This window comes from Carcharodon carcharias, chromosome 19 (genome assembly GCF_017639515.1).
Source record: "Carcharodon carcharias isolate sCarCar2 chromosome 19, sCarCar2.pri, whole genome shotgun sequence".
Lineage (NCBI taxonomy): Eukaryota > Metazoa > Chordata > Chondrichthyes > Lamniformes > Lamnidae > Carcharodon > Carcharodon carcharias.
In genome coordinates, this window is record NC_054485.1 from 92229691 (window position 1) to 92237025 (window position 7335).

The window sequence follows — 7335 nt, forward strand, 5'->3', positions numbered from 1 at the left end:
AGACATGCTCACGTTTCTTCTTCCAAAAGGTACACAGAGAGAGCTCTGTGATCAGCAGCCTGAAGGAAGAAGATGGCTCAGTAAAGTTATCACAGTCCGACATTTTAAGGATCAGCAAATCCTTTTATGCTGGATTGTATGACGTGAAGCCCACAGACAGCACGGCCTCCCAGTCCTTCCTGTCCTCTATCATGGAGGTCTTAGACGACAGTACACGGGAGAGTCTGGACAAAGCGCTAACTCCTGACGAACTGACTGAGGCCCTTGAGTCCTTCGAGAAGAGTAAAACTCCCGGAAGCGACGGCTTGCCGGCGGAGTTGTATTCGGCTCTGTGGGACTGGATTGGCCCGGACCTGCTAGAAGTGTACGAGAGTATGCTCCTGGCCGGCAGAATGTCAGAATCCATGAGGAAAGGCATTATCACCCTCATCTACAAGCACAAGGGGGAAAGGGAGGAAATTAGAAATTGGCGACCCATTTCACTGTTGAATGTGGATTATAAGATTCTGTCCAAGGTCATCGCCAATCGGGTCAAATCCGCTCTGGAATTGGTGATTCACCCTGACCAGACCTGCACTGTGCCGGGCAGGAAGATCTCTGACAGCCTTGCGCTGCTCAGGGATACGATTGCCTATGTACAGGACAGGGGTGTGGATACTTGCCTCATCAGCCTGGATCAGGAGAAGGCCTTTGACAGAATATCGCACACCTACATGGTGGATGTGCTCTCCAAAATGGGGTTTGGGGAGGGAATTCGCAATTGGATCCAACTGCTCTATACTAACATCAGTAGTGCAGTCTCAATCAATGGGTGGGAATCAGATAGCTTTCCTATTAAATCTGGAGTCAGGCAGGGCTGCCCTCTCTCGCCTGTTCTTTTCGTGTGTTGCATAGAACCCTTTGCTGAGTCCATCAGGAAGGATCCGGGCATAAGAGGAGTGACGATCCCAGGCAGTGGAGGCACTCAGGTCAAAGTCTCCCTGTACATGGACGATGTCGCCGTCTTCTGCTCGGAGCCGCTGTCGGTGAACAGACTTATCCACATCTGCGACCAGTCTGAACTGGCCTCGGGAGCCAAGGTAAATCGTGGGAAGAGCGAGGCCATGTTCTTTGGGAACTGGGCTGACCGATCCTTTGTCCCCTTCACTGTCAGGGCTGACGGCCTGAAGGTGCTGGGGATATGGTTCGGAGGGACCAGGGCACGCGTTAGAAACTGGAAGGAGCGAGTGTCTATGGTGAAAAGGAAACTGGGCATGTGGGAGCGACGCTCCCTCTCCATTGCGGGTAAGAACCTGGTCATCAGATAAAGGGGGAAAAAACGTGTCCAACATCGCCCTTATCCTGATGGCCACCTTTGTGTGTGGCTGCATCAAGCTGTGCGCAGACCCTCAGTATGTAAACACCAAGTGTCACTACATGCTGAGGTTCTACCTATCCCCAGTGTTACGAAGGATGGGTCTGGCCATGCTGCTGTGGAATGCTCCAAGTAGTTGGACTGTGCCGTACCACCTGTCCCTTGTGGAAAAATTTATGCAGTGAAACACGTTTGACCACAAGTCCATCAGGCAGTGGTCGGCACGTAACGTCTTAAAGGCCCTGAGGGAAAAAGAGAGGGTGGATCCTATGGGATGGTTCCCTGAGCAGACTGACAAAGTCATTTGGCAGAATGCCTCATCGCCAGAACTTTCCAACAAGCACCAAGACGTAGCTTAGCTGGTGGTGAGAAAGGCCCTCCCTGTCAGATCCTTCCTACATGCCAGGAGTCTCACCCCCTCTGCACATTGCCCTCGAGGTGGCTGTGGTGGGGAAGAGACCGTTGTTCACCTTCTTGTAGATTGTGTCTTTGCGAAGAAGGTCTGGAGGGAGATGCAGTGGTTTCTGTCGAGGTTCACCCCGAGCAGTTCTGTGACAGAGGACTCTGTGCTCTACGGGCTGTTCCCAGGGACACACACGGAGACAAACATCAACTGCAGCTGGAGGATCATCAACTCGGTGAAAGACGCTCTTTGGTCTGCCCAAAACTTGTTGGTTTTCCAGCGCAAAGAGTTGTCCCCGACCGAGTGTTGCAGACTGGCACATTCCAAGGTCCAGGACTACGTGCTGAGGGACACAGTTAAGCTTGGGGCAGCCGCCGCAAAGGCACAATGGGGAAGGGTCGCTGCCTAAGACCTTTCTGCCACAGTGCACTGAGGGGCTGGGAACTGTAAAGAGCCCCTCAGGCTGTACAGCTTAAAATGAATGTCTGCCATTGATTGTAATATTCTTTGTTTGTACTAATATACCTTGTGATTCATGTTGTAAAAGTTGAACCTGATAGTATTTTTGTAATGGTGATATTGAAATGGTTCGAAATGTTTTTGAAGATTTATGAATAAAGTATATTTTTGCAAAAAAAAGGTTCTCCCAGGACGAGGCTAGCCCATTGCACTTCGGGTGTGCTGACGCCTGCGATGTCCCCAAATGCGGGATATTCGACTGCAAAATTTGTGGTAGTGGGGGACTGCGTTCGCGCTCTCCCCTGATTTACAATTCAAAAAATAGATTCCAATTTCTTTGTTCAGCAAGGTTCATTGTTATGCGTTATTCAGAACAAGCAATATAGACCATAAAATGCTCTTTCCTAATCTAGACTCTTGTTTTCCCTCCCGCAACTATCCAGCCCCCGTTCTTTTCCTCCTTGCGATTATCAACAGGCGATTATTCCATCTCTGCATCATTTTATCGCTGCCATTTGTTTTGTGGCCGCCAAATTCCACGCGCCATTTTTAACACCACATTTGCCCACTCCAATCTTCTCTCTCAAACCCCCATATAATACCCTACCCACCATCAAAACAGTCCCTGCACTTCTTCCAGCACCACCCTCCACCTCCCAACCCACCCTGTATCTCTTCTGTATAATACCATCAGTCAGCTATTCATTCATTTACATTCAGCATTTAAAACATGCAGCTGTGAACCCTCTATTTCAAACATGTACAAGCTTACCCTGTCCCCATGTTCATTCTAATTACCCCCCTCTGAAATCAACAGCAGCCTCCCACACCCTCTGTATAATCTCCCCCTTCAACAGCCTCCTCTGTGATTCCTACCTTCTCAAACTCCTGCCCCTCTCTCCCCATGTGTAAAGTCTTTCCCTGCCCCTTCTGAAGCAGCTCACTTACCCTGCTGTGGGTTTATCTCATAAACAGGCTTTCCATTCACTTGCCATTACTTCTTCAAGACTTCAATAGCGCAAAGCGAAGAAATAAAGAGAGAAAGAAATCCGGAGAGACAGAAAGAAACCTAAACCCAGAACCTCCGTAAAATGAATAGAAAATGACCAACGGGAATCCCGTTTCACGGTCAGGATGATCGCACAGCCTAAAACACACACATTATCCCTGAATTATAACAAGACTTTAAACATTAGGACTTTTCACATTCTGTTGTGGGGGTCCCGTTCCTCACACGCCGGAGGCTAACATGTATGTTTTAGAATGCAAGGCCGGGCTACTTTAACCCCAGGATCATCTTTTTGAAACTCCAGGCCCGCAGTCCAACAGGAACTGGTTAACCGGAGCCACCGAAAACCAGGGTCCCGGACAGGCAAGTAAATCTCGGGGTAAGAAACAGATACAAACTCACGTGCGCCCATGGGGCGCGGCCTTGGAGAAGGTGTCAGTCCGTCCCCTCTGGAGGAAGCTCCTGAAGAGGAAGAGTCCTTCTCCCAGTCTGGATCTTCACATTGCAGGTTTCAAAATAAAAATTCATTGAGTGGTGTGGGAGAAAATTAATTGCATTAGAACAGAAAGCAAAAACATTTTCAAACAAAATAGCACAAGAGCCAATGATTCACTCTGTTACAACTCAGCAACATCCAAATACAAACAAGTCAGAGTTATAAAGCAGATTGAGACAGAGGGAACACACACACATTGAGAGACATACGGACTCGAAACGTCAACTGTGTTCCTCTCCGCAGATGCTGTCAGACCTGCTGAGTTTTTCAGCTATTTTTGCTTTTGTTACACACACATTGAGCCGGAGTGGGGACTAGCTCCGCTCTCTGGAGGCGGTTTTATCCTAACTACTTGATGTATCTGCACGCTAACGTTTTGTGATTTGTGTCCCAGGACACCCAGACCCCTCTGTACTGAACATTCTACAGTCTCTCCCCATTTAAATAATATTGTGCTTTTATTTTCTTCCCAGCAAAGTGGACAACCTCATATTTTCCCACTTTATATTCCATTTGCCAATTTTTTTCCCACTCACTTAACCTATTTATATCTCTTTGCAGACTCTGTATCCTCCTCACAACTTGTTTTACTACCTATCTGTCTACCAACAGCAACTTTAGCTACAATACGCTTGGTTTCTTCATTGAAGTAAGAAATAGTTGAGGGTCCAGCATTGATCCCTGTGGCATCACACTAATGACAGTTTGCCAACTTGAAAATGACCTATTTGATGACCTAAATGACTCTTTATTTCCTGTTTATCTATGTTGTAATATTGCCCCAATACTATCTAGCTCTCATCTTGTGTGTCATCTTATTGAATGCCTTTTGGAAATCCAAATGCACCACATCTACTGGTTCTCCTTTATCCACCCTGATTATTACATCCTCAGGAACTCAAAATGTGTAAAACATAAATTCTTTCATAAAACCATATTGCCTCTGCTTGATTGTATTATGATTTTCCAAATGTCCTGCATCTACTTCCTTATAAATGGATTCCTGTAGTTTCCCTGTGACAGATGTTAGTTTAACTAGCCTATAGTTTCCTGCTTCCTGTCTCCCTAATTTCTTGAATGACTTCTGTTTACATTTGCAGTTTTCCAATCTGCCGGAACCTTCCAGAATTTTGGAAGATCACAACCAATGCATCAGCTATCTCTGAAGCTAGTCCCTTTAAGATGCAAGGACCAAGAGACTTATTAGCCTTTAGTCCCATTAGTTACCCAGTATTTTTTCTCTTGTGGGAGTGATTGTTTTAAGATTCTCCCTTCCTTTATGCCTCATGATTTTCTATTATTCTTGGGATTCTTTCTGATCCTTCAACTGTGAAGAGAGAAACAAAACACCTGTTCAAGGTCTCTGCCATTTCCTTGTTTTTCATTATTAATTCCCCGGTCTCGTCCTCTAAGGGATCAACATTTACTTGTAGACACTTTTACTGTCTCTTTTATATTTCTTGCTAGTTTACTCTCATGTTCTAATTTTTTCCTCTTTATTAGTTTTTAGCCATCCTTTGCTGGTTTCTAAAGATCTCCCAATCTTCTGGGCTACCATTAATCTTTGCAGCACTGTATACCTTTTAATTCAATTTGATACCATTCTTAACATCCTTAATTGGCCACAGATGGTGCACCCTTTTCATGGAGTTCTTCTTCCTCAATGGAACATACCTTTGTTGAGAATTATGAAATACCTCCTTAAATGTCTGCCATTTCTTATCTACTGTCTTACCTTTTAACTATTTTCCCAGTCCACTGTAGCCAACTCTGCTTTTACACATTTGTAATTGCCTTTATTTATATTTAAAACATGAGTTTCAGACCCACGTTTTTCACCCTCAAGCTGAATATGAAATTCCATCATGTTATGATTACTCTTGCCTAGAGGAGCCTTTACTATGAGATTACTAATTAATCCTATCTAATTACACATTACTAGGTCTAAAATAGCCTGTTCCCTGTTTGGTTCTAGAATGTACTGTTCTAAGAAAGTGTACTGAAAAAACTCTGAATTTATCCTGAAGGCTAACTTTGCCAACTTGATTTGTCTAATCTGTATGAAGATTGAAATCATCCATGATTGCAGTTCCTTTCTTACAAGTGCCCATTATTTCTTGATGTATACTCTGTCCTACAGTGTAGTTACTGTTAGGGGACTTATAAACTACTCTCACCAGTGAATTTTTTACCCTTGCTATTTCTTATCTCCACCCAAATTGATTTTACATCATGATCTTCCAGGCTGAGATCATTTCTACTACTACTGTACTGATATTTTCATTTATGAACAGAGCTACCCCACCACATTTACTTCCTATGCTTCTGAAATGCCAAATGCCCTTGAAAATTCTGTTTCCAGCCTTGGTCACTTTGCAACCACATCTGCAATGACTGTCATATCTCACCCATTTATTTCTATTTGTGCCACAGATTCATCTATTTTATTATGAGTGTTGCATGCATTCAGATAAAGAGCCTTTAATTCTAGCTTTTTACCATTTTGCCCTACTCTGACCCTATTTGCTGATGCACAGTTATGTTTGTAAGCTCTGTCCCTTCCTGTCACACTCTGGTTATCATGACCTGTATCATTACCCTGCAATATTACCTTGTCCTTTCTCTTTAACTTTCTAAGTCTCCCCTCACATGAACCCTCCCCCCCCACACCCCCCACCCACCCACCCACCCGCTATTTAATTTAAAGCCCTGTCTAAAGTCCTCATTATACAGTTCACCAGGATACTGGTCCCAGCTTGGTTCAAGTGAAGCTGTCCCCATGGTACAGCTTCCTCTCTCCCCAGTACTGGTGCCAGTGCCCCATGAATCAAAACCCATTTCTCCCAAAACAAATTTCTGCACATTGAACTCTCTGCTTTTATTTAACCGATGCCAATTTGCTCATGGTTCAGGTTGTAATGTATAGATAGTTAGAGCCTAGTCGGGGTACTGTGTTAATGATGGACTCCACACTATAGGGAGGATTATAAAAAAATACAGAAGCTATCAATTAACTCACTGTGCTGCCTGCCATGAGGGGTGAAGAGACACTGGACCTCGTTTCACTAGAACAAAGGATGCAAGGAGGAAATCTGATAGAGCTGTTTAAAATTTATGGCGTGACAGAAGCAGCCTGTTTTCAGTTGTTAAAGGATTTCAAACAAAGGAATTTGCAAAATTAAGCACAAGAGATTTAGGACACTTGGAACCAGAAGGCCGAATCTGGCAGGACATCAAGGGATTAGAAACAACACTGTGCCTGGGCCACATTCTTACCACTCTCCTGGTTTAAAAAAAAATTCTCCTTAATTGGATTATACTAATAACTCATGTATGCGATCCCTACAATAGTTCTAGTCTCTCTGTAGTTAACTAGTACCTCTCTCAGGTACCAGCCCCCTCCCCTGGTTACCTAACTCCTCTCCTGCTTACACAGCCTCTCCCCTAGATACACCCACCTCCCGCTAGACAGCCAGCTCCTCACCTGGTCATAACTCCCATGGTTGAGCAAGGCATTCCCTGGTTACCCAGATTCTCCCTGAAATACCATGCCCTCCCCTGTTTTCCCAGCTCCTTCCCTAGAGGGTGCCACTTTCTGATTATCTAGCTCCTCT

General features: G+C 44.8%; 1 pseudogene; it reads left to right on the plus strand.

The window, feature by feature from the left end:
- The first annotated feature begins 2378 nt into the window (after positions 1 to 2378).
- On the plus strand, positions 2379 to 2521 carry LOC121292064 (annotated as a pseudogene).
- The last annotated feature ends 4814 nt before the right edge of the window (positions 2522 to 7335 follow it).